At 40.7% G+C, this 14,210-nt stretch overlaps 1 protein-coding gene across 3 annotated transcripts in view; it reads right to left on the bottom strand.

Annotated features, from left to right (window-relative positions):
• Positions 1-14,210, bottom strand: part of LOC122801016 (schwannomin-interacting protein 1) — a 1,488,345-nt gene that overhangs the window by 887,889 nt on the left and 586,246 nt on the right. The gene's annotated exons all lie outside the window — the stretch shown is intronic.

Raw genomic sequence — 14,210 nt, forward strand, 5'->3', positions numbered from 1 at the left:
GGTCTGTGTGTGTGTCTGTGTGTGGGTGTGTGTTATATTTCTTGACCTCTTAGAACAAGAAATCTGGAAAGCCATAAGTAATGGGGCACAAAGGCCCAAAAATAGGGATACTTTTTAAATATTGTTCTTACAAACCTAGAAAGTTGATAGAATAACAGATTTTGCATTCACATTAATTTTCTGAAGGGTGTGAAGTCTGAAACTCAAATGTCTGTCTATTTTTTCTGAATTCAGCCCTCAATGATTTGCCAGAAAACCACAATTTTATGAGAAACAGACCAAAAATATGAGGGCAAAAGTCAAGACATTCTGCAAAAATCTGCACAGTTGGGAGGTAGCTGTGTGTGTGTGTGTGTGTGTGTGTGTGTGTGTGTGTGTGTGTGTGTGTGTGTGTGTGTGTGTGTGTGTGTGTGTGTGTGTGTGTAGAAAATGCATGTTAACAGAAAATATGTTATTCTAGCAAGTTTCTAAGTTTATAAGAGCAATATTTAAAGTCTGTCCCTATTATTGTTCCTTTTTTCCCCTTTATTTGTGGCTCTGTCCAGATTTATTGTGGTAATAGCTTGACAGTTAAAAGAGGTACAGAAACCTTTCAGGAGATGCTGCTGCTGCCAGGGGATTGCTCAATCACTCTCAAGTGTGTGTGGAATGCATGGCAACAGAAACAGTGTTATTCTAGCAAGTTTATAAGTTTATAAGAGCAATATTTAAAGTCTGTCGCTCGATCACTCTGTGTGTGTGTGTGTGTGTGTGTGTGTGTGTGTGTGTGTGTGTGTGTGTGTGTGTGTGTGTGTGTGTGTGTGTGTATGTGTGTGTGTGTGTGTGGTAGAGTGGCCATTATTTTTCAAAGCTACAGGGAACTACTGCAGAGGGATGGAAGAGCCACATGCAGCACCAGAAAAGCAGGTTGCAGACCCCTGACCTAGCCTTTACTCTAACCCTAACCTGTAGACACTCATGTATACACACACATATACACTCACATACACCACTAAATCTATCCCCTAACCCTTACTGTTACCCTAATCTATGAACAATCACACATACTCCCACCTCATGCCTACTTACTGTACTCAAATAAACGTGATGTTCTAGCATTCAGCATAAACAGCACACGACATTAAGTCCATCCCATGTACTTCCCCAGCTAGACATGCTGTCAAAGAAATGGCTATTCAATAGAGTGTTGCACACACATTGTACTTTACTTTCCATTTCACTAAATTTAATGTAAAAGTCCATACTCTCAGAATACTAACCTCACTTCAGAAGCAAAAGAATATGTGGTACACACAAAAAAAGAACCAAAAATATTCTAACTAAAAACACGTTCTTCCTTCTTTCACTTTAACTGATGCCTGACACACTACAGAAACATACTTTCAGCCACCTATTTATTTAATTTTTCCAGTTATATTTCCAAAACTTTCCAGAATTAAATATCCTAAAATTCTGTTAATGTTTAAACTCAATCCATTTTATTTTTATTTATTTATTTGACATTTGTTGACCGGGATAGTCCAACTGGGTTGAAGTCCCTTTTCAACGGATGCCCGGGTAGAAAAGCTCCAAAACAGAATTATATAATATTACATGCTACAGTAAAAGTCTTATACAATGTGATTTTCTACAAATGAAGTAAGAAAACATGAAGGCAAAAAAGACATTGTGTACAATTGTGGTCAACACAGGTGGATATAAAAATGACACAACCTTGAGAGGTGGTTGGCAGTGGTCAGATCATCCAGTAAGTAATAGTAGGGGGTGAGGTGTTACTGGAAGAGGGTGCCGAGAGAGTACAGTAGAGGTAGAACTGATAAAAGTGTTTAGTTTCGTAAGTAGTACAACAGAAGACTAAAACTGATAAGGGACAAAGGCAGTGGAGAGACTGGGGAGGTGGGTGTTAGTAGGAGTGGATACTGAAAGAGTACTATAGATGTAGAATTAATTTATAGGTAGTACAGAAGACCATAGTTGATAAGTGGGGAAGGCAGTGGAGAGTCAGATCATATTAGTAAAAAGTGGTAGGGTTGGAGAGGATGTAGTGGAGTAGAAGAAAGGAAATATGTATTGGGGAGAAAGGAGAGGGGTAATTGATAGGATTAGGACTGGAGTTGGGGAGATAAGTTACAGGGACATGTCCAGGTATGGTTTAGGCAATGTTTGAGGGATTTCTTAAATTTGTATGTCTGTGGTATGCTTCTAAGGGCCAAGGGAAGCTTGTTCCAAAAGATGGCGGGTGAATAACTATATACACTCTGTCCTGCAGACTTTTTTGGTTTGTAGGTTTGTAATAAATATTGATCAGAGCTCCTAAGGGGACAGGATGAGTTATAGTGAGACTAGTGAGGAAATACTTGGACAGGATGAGGGTTAATTGATGATGCAGTGGATGATGAGTAGTTGGGTAGATTTGAGGTGATTTGAGAACTCAAGCCAGTTGAGAGACCTAAGGTCCTGACAGTGGTGAGATTTAGGAGGCAATTAGCAGCAAATCTGGCACCTTTATTATAGATAGCTTCAGGTGTGGTAAGTAGAGAAGACTGACAGTTAGTAAGGATTGGTGAACCATAGAAGAGGTGGGGAAGAAGGTAAGCATAGGCTAGTGTAATTCTAGAGTTAGAGTGAGGTATCTTGTTCCTGTAAAGGAGGCCGAGCTTTTGATGTGTTTCTTGATGAATGTGCAGGACAAATTTCAGTTGGTCATCAAGATTACTCCAAGAAGCTTTGTATGGTTGTCGGGATAGATTACAGTGTTGTTAAGTGAAGAGATATAAAATGAGGATTTAAGGTGGTAAAGGGTTTTTAGGGAAGAAGAGTAAGAGTTTTGTTGTTTTGGGGGGTTAAGTATGAGCTGTTTTTTTGTAAGCCAAGTTTCTGTGAGATTAAATGATGTTTGTGTGATGGTGAGTAGTTCAGTTGGGCTGTCTGCTGTGGAAATAATTGAGGAGTCATCAGTGTACTGTACGAGAGATGACTGGAGACAGGATTTATTGAGATCATTGGTGAAGATGTTAAAGAGGAGGAGTGCAAAAATGGAGTCCTGTAGGACTCCAGTTGTGACAGGTAGAAAGGGAGAGACAACAGAGAGCCACTTGACTAATTGTTGCCATTCAGAAAGGTATGGCAATTGGTTGAAAGTTTGAAAGTTCAGTGGAATTATCACATTTGTCTATGGGTATGGTATGGAATTATTTTCCATAGGGTAGGAACAGATGATTCAGAGAATGAGCGGTTAATTATGATGGAGGCAGGATATGCAATAGATGTAGCAGCAATTTTTAGGAAGAGTAATGGCAAGTTGTCAGCTGATGGGAAGTAGGGTTTGAGTTTAAGGGGGAGTTTTTTTAATGTAGCTAGTGGGAATGGGCCTTAGAGGGAAGGGGGAAGATTCTAGATGGGGAGTTGTGGGTGGTGAGGGGTGGGGTTGGTTAGAGGTCTGTGTAAGTTTGCTTATGGTGTCAAGGAAGTAAGAATTAAAGATAAATGCAGTTTCGAGGAGTATGTTGTTGGGGCAGGGGTTGGCTGTTGACACAGCAGGTGTTATTACGGGGTCCTCTGTCCTGTCCCTATCACACAAACTTCATCACTTTCCTTTCTTTATTTGAACAGTTTTCTTTTCCATTCACAACACAGTGTCAACACTTATCACATACTCTTAACTTACAAACAGATTACACAAATCATCCACATAAACTGCAACCAGGAGCTTACTGAGGTACCAGACAATTGGTATTGAATTATATCTCAAAGGACAGAATTATGATCAACAGATCCCTGGCCACTGAAGATGTGCCTGAAGACTGGATGACACGAAGTGTAGTATTCTTGGAAAATGGATAAAGCAAGAAAAATTCATGGAACTACAAGCCTATTAGGCTAAAAGCAGATAAAGGGAAAGTCATGGAAAGAAAAGCTTAGTTGCTTTTATACAGAAAGTACAGTTGTGTAAATTCTTACCATAACAACAGATGCCTTTCTCTTCACTGTTGCAGTATTATTCTTTACCTAAGGGATCTCATGCCATGGACAGCCAAACATCTGGCCAATATACCAAAGCCTTTAGTACTTATAGGCATCATATGTCACACATATACTCCCCACACAAGGCGTAGGGCAAAAAGGTGACATACAGATGCACGCACTCAGAACTGAAAAATCCCCAAGAGGAACAGAAAGCCCTTAGGGACAAGCAGAACATGTGCATCCAGAAACAGAAAAAGGAAGAACCCCTTGGTCAGAAGGGTAAGAAAACTATAGGGCAAGAGCTAAAACAGAGGAGGAAGGAGGAAGGGAGCTGACATTGCAAACAGTTAAGAGAAGGGCATCTACTGTTATAGTAAGAATATGCACAACTGTGGTATGTCCTTCCAGATCACTGTTGCAGTATTATTTCCCTAAGGAAGAGTACAAGAGCTTAAGAGGACACCTGGGAAGGGGAAGGCACAGATAAGCCCTCTATAAACCATACAGAATGTCCCTGGCAAAGTCTGCTATGGCCCGGGAAATAACATCCAACTTGCAATACTTAGTGAAAATATAAACAGAAGACCAAGTAGCAGCCTCAAGGATGGAATTAGTATCCAAATTTTTGAAAAAAGCACCATAGGAGGCAACTGTCCTAGCAGAATGTGGCTTTACTGATGAGGGAAGACATTTCCCATGAATTCAATAACAAAAGGAAACAGCCTTAGAAATCCAGCCAGCCAAAAGAAGAACAGACTTCCAAGTACAATGTTGTAAGGAGCCTGAGTTATTTTTTCATGTACAAAGTTAAGGTTTCAGGAAGGAGGAACAGGATTTCTGTGGAGCCTGATATGAAGGATGCCTTTAAAAAAATTGCTTAACCTCAAATCTACAGGTCAGAGGGAATGCAAGCAGAAACTATGGACAGATGGGTTTTAACTGAAGAATATGCCAGCCCAGCATGGAGCAGATCACACAAATATGAGAGAACTAGAAAAACCTACACTGAGAGGGGATCCTGAAGGCAAGGGAGGCACAATACAGAAAATCGCCTCCATTTGGACATATATGATTTTATAGTAGTGGGTTTCCTGGCCTCCTGCAGAATACGAAGCACATCCTCAGGAAATATTTGTCTGAAAGAGATCAAAACTCTATTACCCACAGTGTCAGTTGAAGAGTGGACAAATGAAGATGTATAAGAGATCCCTTGTCTTGTGTGAGAACATCGACCAGGTCAGATAAATTGTGGTGACTGCCCCTGACCAACTGAAAAATAAGGGGGAACCAATATTGTCTGGACCAAAAGGGAGTCACTAGCAAGATTTTGGGAGAGCCTTGCCTTATCTTGTTGAAGACTAACAGAGGGAAGGAAGGTGTGCCGAAACATCCTCTTCCAAGGAAAAGATAGGGCATCTACTTTCCAAGCCAGAGGACTTGGGACTCTGAAACAGAATAGATGAAGTTGCATGTTCAGACTGGAGGCAAAAAGATCTACCCGAGGAATACCCTACTGATGGGCAATGTCCAGAAACATATCTCTGTGAAGCATCCATTCATGAGTTTGTGTGCTGGACCTGCTCAAGGAGTCTGCCACTAGATTGTACTCTGAGGAAATGTAAACTGCCTGAAGAGTCACTTGATACTGGTCAGATAGATCAAATACCTGAAGAGCTAGTCTGCAAAGAAGATAGGACCTTGTGCCCCTTGTTTGTTGACACAGTATAGCACTGTGGTATAGTCCATGGAAACTTTGAGGGCCCCTGGATGAAATATAGAATGAAAAGCCTGAAGAGCCAGAAGTAGAGCCTTCATCTCCTTTACACTGATGTGATCTGACCTCTGATGAGGAGGTAAGATATCCTGAACCTTGAGGAGGCCACAGGAGACACCCCACCTCCTGTCTGAGGTGTCTGCAAAGAACTCCTGAGTCAGAACTGGAGCTTGAAAAGGAAGCCACAGGTTGAGTGAAAGCTGACAAATCCACCACTGAAGCTCAAGCTTAAGACAGGGAAGGGAAAGATAGGTACCGGGAAGTCCAGGGGTGACAATGTTGAAGTCACACTGACTTGAGATACCACTGAAGCTTCCTCATATGCAGCCTGGTGAGAGGGAGCATGGGGATGGCGGAGGCCATGAACCCAAATAACGGAAGAAATTCCCTGGCAGTGACAGACACTACAGGAAGAAGTGATTGGGAAAAGCCAATTAGAGACAGAGCCTTGGGGTCAGGCAGAGATGCCAACATGGGAACTGTCTAAAGTCTGCAGCCAAGGAGAATATTATCCTGGGAAGGTGTCAGAACTTATTTCTGTAAGTTTTTAATGAACCCTAGAGTCTATAGCAGGGAAGTAGTAAACCTGAGATCCTGAAGCAGACAGTTGGGGAAAGGAGCCTGAATAAGCAGATTGCCTGGGTAGGGAAAGATCTGAATTCCTCACAAACTGCAAAAAATAATGACAGGAGTGATGCATTTGGTGAATACCATTTGGGCAGTAGAGAGGCTGAAGGGCAAAGCAGAGAACTGAAAATGCAAGGAAGAGACAGAGAAACACAAACATTTCCTGAAGACAAGATGGATGGGGATGTGAAGGTATGCATCCTTGAGATCCAAAGATACTAGAAAGACCTGGGGTGGAAAAAGAAGAAATAATGTATGCAGAGAAAACATCCAAAAGGAAGGAATCTTGACAAAGACATTCAGCCTGGAAAGATCCAACTGGTCTGCTTATGCCTTCCCTTCCTGGGACCAAAAACATTCTGGAATAAAACCCATTTCCTACCTGGGCAGAAGGTATGACTTGAATCGAGGTGTTGATCGTACCCAAAGTGTAATTTCCATAGCTAAAAGAAAGTGAAAATCTTCTGAAAAATTAGAGTGCTCTTCATAAGGAGGCTGAGGAATGCCCGAAAAGTGGGGAAGTGTCTTCCAAGCCATGAAATACTGATGATGGATAATGGACAGAACCCAAGAATCTGTTCTGATTTGTAGCCAGTTTGGAAGAGACAGAGAAAGATGGAGAGAAAAGGGAACCTGTCCAAGGGAAAGAGGAAGCAAGCTGTTAAATAGAACCCGCCATATCCTGGAAAGTAGGTTTCTGAATGGCAGGAGTCTGAGTAGACGTCTTGCTCTTAGGAGGAGGGCAAAATTGTCTATGAACAAAAGCAGACTCTAAAATTTGGGAACAGGAGAAACAAAAATATGATTCAGTTCCTGCAAGGCTTTCCCTTGTCCTGGACAGACTTGAAGAGCTCAGCAGCATCAGATCCAAAAAAAGATTTTTATTATCCAATGGAACATCTAAAAGTTTGGTCTTAATGTCATCAGGCAAAGCTTAAAGATAAAGCCAAGAATAGCTCCTCTTAACTGAACAAAAGGCAGCAGCCCTGGAAGCAGCATCAGCTGCATCATAGTTGCATTTGACTGAGTGGTGAACAACTTCAGAGGAAGATCCCAGCATGAAAACTGCCGAGGTCTTCCTCTCAGAGGCAGAAAGTTCAGAAACCACCTTAGAAACTTGAGAAAGGAAAGACAAAGCATACCTGGTGTGAAGAAGATGAAAACACTGTCATCTTTGTTAGCATGAATGGCAGGAGATTTGTGTATATTCTCAGACTAACTTGTATTGTATGCCAGCATGTCTAGTTGTGAAAATGTAAATGTTGAGTATTCTCCTGTTTACACAGAATGTTCAAAGAAGCTGTCAGTGTTTTGATACATTTCTAATTACACATGTTTGTGAGGTACATTCTAAAGTACAAACTCTGGAGAATCAGCTGTACAGTAGGTGATGTCATTAGAATGCTCCTGTTTGCTAGGTGATTATTTGAACAACTGATTGACAGGAAAGTTAGTCAAGTGCTGAGCAGTTTATGAAGAGCTGCAGTCAGTTACAGTGCTGTGCAGTGATACCCAAAGAAAAGAGAACTCACCAAAAACTGTAAATTTGCATTTGCCTTGATGTTATGTGTTAGATTTGATCAGGGACAGTATTCTCTAGTTAGGTTTGTAAAGCTTATTTATTAAGACAGAGTTTTTCTAGAATGATGGACTTCTATCCTACAGTTTAATTTTACATTTCTGGTGATTGAATTCTGGTGTTTATTGTAAGCTATTGATTTACATTCTTGTAATCATTTTACTTATTATTAAATGTTTTTCATTACTTTACATTCTGGCTGCAAATCAGTATTTTTCTTTAGAGATTAGAGAGTGTTTATACCTGTTTGATACTCCCCAGGTCCCCTTAAAGGCCTGGCTGCCCGGGTCATGGCTATCATTTATTTTGATATTCAATTTTGATTGATAATTGGACACCCCTTTAGAAAGGCATGAAGACACTCTAATTGGTGGCAGCATTATCAAATTATTTTGAGGAAGGGACACAGCTGGAAATCTGTATCAGACTTTCCCAGAAGTGTTTGGATGAGTGAGATGTATATTTACTTTGAGTGTGAGTGTATCAGAAGTCTTAAACTGGGACATATTGCTCTGAAGTGTGTATTAAGGAGTTACATTAGGGGTGGACAGAGGTATACAGTCCAGTCCAAGGAAAATAGAGTGTGTTCCTGCTGTGCTTTTAGGGGGAAAATTGTAAAATATTACTCCTGTTTAAGTGACAATCTCACATTAGAGTCAGTAGTGAAGTTTGAAGCGTATTAGTTACTGACCCAGGATAGTAATGGACATCACATTAATTGGTGGGGGTCTACATTAGATCCACGAACGCTTAAATGTTCAAATATCTAAAGGTCGACCTTTAGAGATCAAACAGTTAAGCGTTTGAATTTCTTAAAAAATTTAAAAAAATTAGAAGTGAAAAAAAAAAAACTAAAGGGTTTAAGCAGGGGGGCAAGCCCCCTGCACCCCCCCACACCCCCGCTACTTAAATATACCACCTCCAAGATTGTGCTACAGTGTAGGGAATTGGAAATTTCCCATTTCCACACTGTAGTTCACTGAAGTGCGATCTTGGAGATGGTATATTTAAGTAGTGGGGGTGTGTGGGGGGGGTGCAGGGGGCTTGCCCCTGCTACAACCCTTTTGTTTTTTTTTTTGTTTTTTTAATTTATTTTTTTTACAACTTCGAACATTTAACTGTTCGATCTGTTAAGGTTGACCTTTACAGATTCGAATATTTAAGCATTCGTCGTTGTAATATAGACCCTAATTGTTGGCAGTCCAGTGGGATTTTAACTGGATGTCACCTGGTCATTTGAGTCTGGTAGTTGATGGCCCTAAAAGATAAAGTGGGAGCAGTGTAAACGTTCTTGCCCAGCCTTTGCATAGTCCTACTATTCTTATCAGTAGGCATCAGCTTGGTAGAAAGCAATCACTTGGACGACTTGTCAGAGGAAACTGATACTACAGAAAGGTCAGCAGAAGGGTATTTATACAGAAATTTGTACTTTTCAGGCACTTTATAGAATCTATCTGGCTTCTTAGATGCAGGAGGCTGATAGTCAGGGGCTACAGACTCTGCCGAGAAAGTAACCAGAAAGATAGCCACAACAGGAGGAGCAAGATGGCTTGGGAGACTCCATCTGTAGGAGCTTCTAATATCGTTTCTGAATCTCAGAGACTTGAAAACAGTCCCACTTAAAATAACCCATCATACAGGCGATGGTATCTCAAATTAGAGCTCCTCCAAAGGGGAATCTAGGCTGAAGGAGTCCTCCACTTCTGAGCAGTAGTCCAAGGGGGAAGGGATTTCGGAAGAATAAGCCAAGGATTCTTCCCTTGAGTTCAGGTCCTCATCCGAGGAATCCAATTCTCTAGGCCTCTTGAGTGAAGTGGAAGACCAGGGAGGAGTATGAACACAGATCCCTTGAGGAGGCTTCAGGATCATCAAAGCATTAAATAAACCCTATGTGAAATCCAGCCATTCATATCGGGGGTCCTTAACAACATGGGAAAGATGCTTTGCTTTTTGTTTCTTGTTCTACATAATCTCCACTCAAAACACCCTTGGACAGTCATACTCCTGGCATAACTCAATAATGGTTGTAGGAATCTCCTCCCTAACTAAGATCTGAGGAACCCCTGCCAACCTTTGGATATAATCAGCAGAGCTTCCCCCTCAACATCCAGTATAGACATTTGAAAAGCCTCTGAAGAAACATGAGAAGCTGGAGCCATGCTGGCCTCTGACAGGGGCACAGCAGAGGAGTCTGAAGCAACCACCAGATGTTCCTCCTGGCTTTCAGCAGCCTTGACAGAAACATACAAGGGAGAGGCTGGACAGCAGCTGGATCAGACCTAACTTTTTGGCCATCTTCTTGGCAAAAGGCTGACCCTCAGAACGGGAGGATTCTGCTACAGCACCTTGAGCCAACAACTAAAGACACTGGTTTTCAGGTATATGGACAAGGAGTTAACATGACTGCCTAGGGTCTTGGGTACGAATGCCTGGTAGATAGAGCACTGAGCAGGATCATGGGAAGCACCTAAACAGAAGATACACTGGTCGTGATGGTCTTTATGGAGAATCTGCCTCCCACACTGACATTTTCCCTTTCTGGATAACATGAAAATAACAACAACAACAAAAAAAAAATAGAAGAAAGAGAAGAAATCCCAATGGGGCACTTATCTGCAAACATTGCTTGGTAACCAGCACAGCAGAAGCGTGTTCATACAGATGTTAAACAATGACATTCAGACTGGTGGCAACGAATTACTGAGTGTGACATCAGTACATCACCTTTATGCCCTACATCTTGCTCAGGCAGCATAAGTGTGATGTACAGTGCTTATAAGTATTACTGGCTTTGGTATACTGGCCAGACATTGGGCTATCCTTGGCAGAAGATCCCTTAGTTCAAGAATACTCCAACAGTGATAAGAAAGGACATCAACAGTCTAAAAGACACCATCAACTGTTAATTCAAGATGAAAAGAAGTTGTCCCTCAGACATAATCCGTGTTTATGACAGCACTGCAGGTGAACCTGACAGCAGAATATTAGTAGATAAAGTCTCCCTGGCCTTCACCAAAGCATCAGACTTGGTCCTAGACATAAGGTTAACAGGAACACCAGAAAGATTCTGGGCATAATCATGACTGAAGAACTGTAGTGCTGCATGGCTCTGTGGTAGGAGAGTCAGAACTGTGGTAAGAAAGGGCAATGTCAGGAATAACAGAAATTAAGTGTGGAGTATTGTAGGGGGTATACCTTGGGACACGTAATCTTCACTGTGTTTGTTTCAGACAGCTCTGACAGAGAAGAGTACAGGAACATAGTCTTAACCAATGCAAAGACAACTGCAGCAATGCATGATGGCAGAATAGGCTAAGAATGGACTTGAAATAGCTAAACAGTCTGACAGTAACATGGCAGCTTAGGATCACTGATGACAAATGGAAAGTCCTGCACTTGTACTGCAGTGATCCTTCTAAAAAGTATCAGCTGAATGATGGCAACAGAAAATGAAAGGGATCTAGAGGTGTTGATCATACCTCAAAGTGTACTACCCATAGCAGACAGACAGATCAACGCCAACAGCAAACCAAAAATCCTGAGGCGTACCTTCAGGAGTACAGCCCCTGGAAGCAAAAAGATAATGCCCCAAATCTATTAGCCAAGCCACATCCTAATACTCTGGGCAGTTCTGGAGACCATATAAGGGAAGAAGCATTGGGCTGCTTAAAGAAGGCCATCAGAAAGGTCCATAACCTCCATAGGATAGATGAAAAGGCTATGACTAGACACTAGAAGGGATGGAGTTCTTCTGACCAGAGACAAGAGAGTGAAGGATACATTATGGGTGCAAAACATAAAGTCAGAAATGTGATGGATCATCTTAAACAGGAAGAAGAGGGGCAGGTAGCAGATTTTAGGGAAGAACTTTTCCTTGGATCTCAGAAGGTATTTCATAGAGATAGTGTGTGTGTGTGTGTGTGTGTGTGTGTGTGTGTGTGTGTGTGTGTGTGTGTGTGTGTGTGTGTGTGTGTGTGTGTGTGTGTGTGTGCATTTGTGTGTGTGTGTCTGTATGTGTGTGTGTGTGTGTGTGTGTGTGTGTGTGTGTGTGTGTGTCACTTGAACCAAGGAACAGGCATCTCTCCACCCAATATACAAGCCCAACAAGTCAATCATACAGTGCCCACATACAGTTACGAAGAGCATATATTCAAATTAAGCAATATTCCTGTGGGGCAATATAACCTTCCAACAATGATCCACTATTAAATACAAAAAGAGGTATCCAAGCATGGTTCCTACATTACAAGAGTGTATGTAGTTGGTTACAAGTTGGCTTGAATACTTCATAGTACCAAATCCTATAATGTATCCTGAAAGTGGAAAAATCTAGAAACAGCTTTTTAATCACAAAAGGCTGCACCTATCTGTGTTGGGTCTCTGCACCCACATTCTCTTTGTGTTACATAACTGAGGTTGTTACCTTGATGTAAGTAACAAGACATGGTTTTAGGTTATTTCCACTTCTAGTCAAGCACAGTGCCTTAATCCATACTGCAATGTATATAACAGCACCCCATGGAGCAACAGCAAAAGTGGATGACTGCTTTTTCTTGATTCCTACATGTAAATAAGCTGTTGTTCATCCATTTTCTATACCCATTTTGTGATCATGCAGGGTCAAGACTGTTCTGGCAACCAAGGGGCACAATGTGGGAATGAGCCCTGGATGGAATGTCAGTTCCTTGCAGGGCACATACACTCAAATACTGACAATCACACCTACAGTCTAAGGCAGATTGGCATCCCTGGTTCACCTACTGACATGTTTGTAGAATATGGAAGGAAAGGGAAGACCCTGGTGAAAAGCTAAATGAACACAGGAAGAACATGAAATTCCAGAGAATTCATCCCAGCTGAGAACTGAACCATGGAATAAAGAACTGTGATGCAGCAGTGATATGTATAACAGGGGGGTTATGCAATTAAAATATTTACTTGTTTCAGCAAATGGGAAAGAAATGATCAGCAACAGAAACACAAACTTTAAAAAAATAAAAAGCCTTATATTTATAAATGTAACCATAAATGCTCATACCCCAATAAAATAATATATTAAGACTGCTATTCTCCTTTTTAAATATGCACAGAGTCTGAGTATGTTTTCTTTGAGATCCCCCAAAGATTATTTTTTTTATTTTGATATGCAACTGACTTTTGCTAGATTACTGCATGTTTCCTTTACTGACAAAAACAAGTCACTCAGTCATGGTGGTCTTGCATTGTTTTTACCTGGACACCACAGAGACAAAGTGCATTCCTTAATGTACAACGATATCTATGCTTTCAAAAAAAATGTTCTAAGCTGAACTATAAAAATTGATTAAATGTGCATTCATTCTTATTTATATTACTTCAAAATCTTTACTATGAAAGGCATGCTGATGCAGCTCATTTCCAGACATATTCTACATAATTAGTTCAAGCTGTGAAAATTAAAACTAACAAAAACAAACCCACACAACTAATAAACGAAAAGTGTTACTACACCAGTAACATCTCCAGAACTCAAAAAATGACTTAGGTGGTAAAAGGGACCAGAAAAAGCATTCAGGTATAGTATATGTTCTACGAACAAGACAAATATAAAGTACAACAAAGAATATGAAATGATATACCCCTATCAAAATACATGACTCATGGGCTTCTTCCAATGAAAAACATATATCAACATCTGGTCCAGGTGCAAACTGTGTCGAAGTCCATATGACTAGACGCTCTTACTTGTACTATCTACAGCAGACATAAACACAAGACCTTTAGAAAATATAGAAATCGGCACATTCAAAAGAGAAGAAACAATACTGTCATTACAATGAGTGTAAGTAACCAACAATGGTAAACCTTTATTTTTTTATACAAATGCATTCTAATGCATGCCTTATTCCATTAAATTTATAAGTATCTAAAAGCATAATTTTAAAATAGTCCCTGATTCTGAACATTTTACCTCATTATTCTTTGCCCCCAAGTCTTAATACAACAGTTTGAGAGCAATACAGCATAAACATATATAACCCATGATGCAAGTGACTGGGAGATACTTCCATATTCCACATAAACAGTTCTGATTGGTTCATCTTTAAACAGAACTGCATGGTATAAGAGGGCCTCTCAAAGCATTTAACAAAAGCTAGTACATCAGGCAAATCTAACATTTTGTGCAGATTGTGTGTGAAAACTCAGTTACCATTTCTACTTAAAAATCAGCAAGTTTGAACCATTTAATGGTAATCTGCATTCATTTCCCCAGATACTTTAAAG

This window comes from Protopterus annectens, chromosome 4.part1 (assembly GCF_019279795.1).
Source record: "Protopterus annectens isolate FY-2018-M chromosome 4.part1, PAN1.0, whole genome shotgun sequence".
Lineage (NCBI taxonomy): Eukaryota > Metazoa > Chordata > Ceratodontiformes > Protopteridae > Protopterus > Protopterus annectens.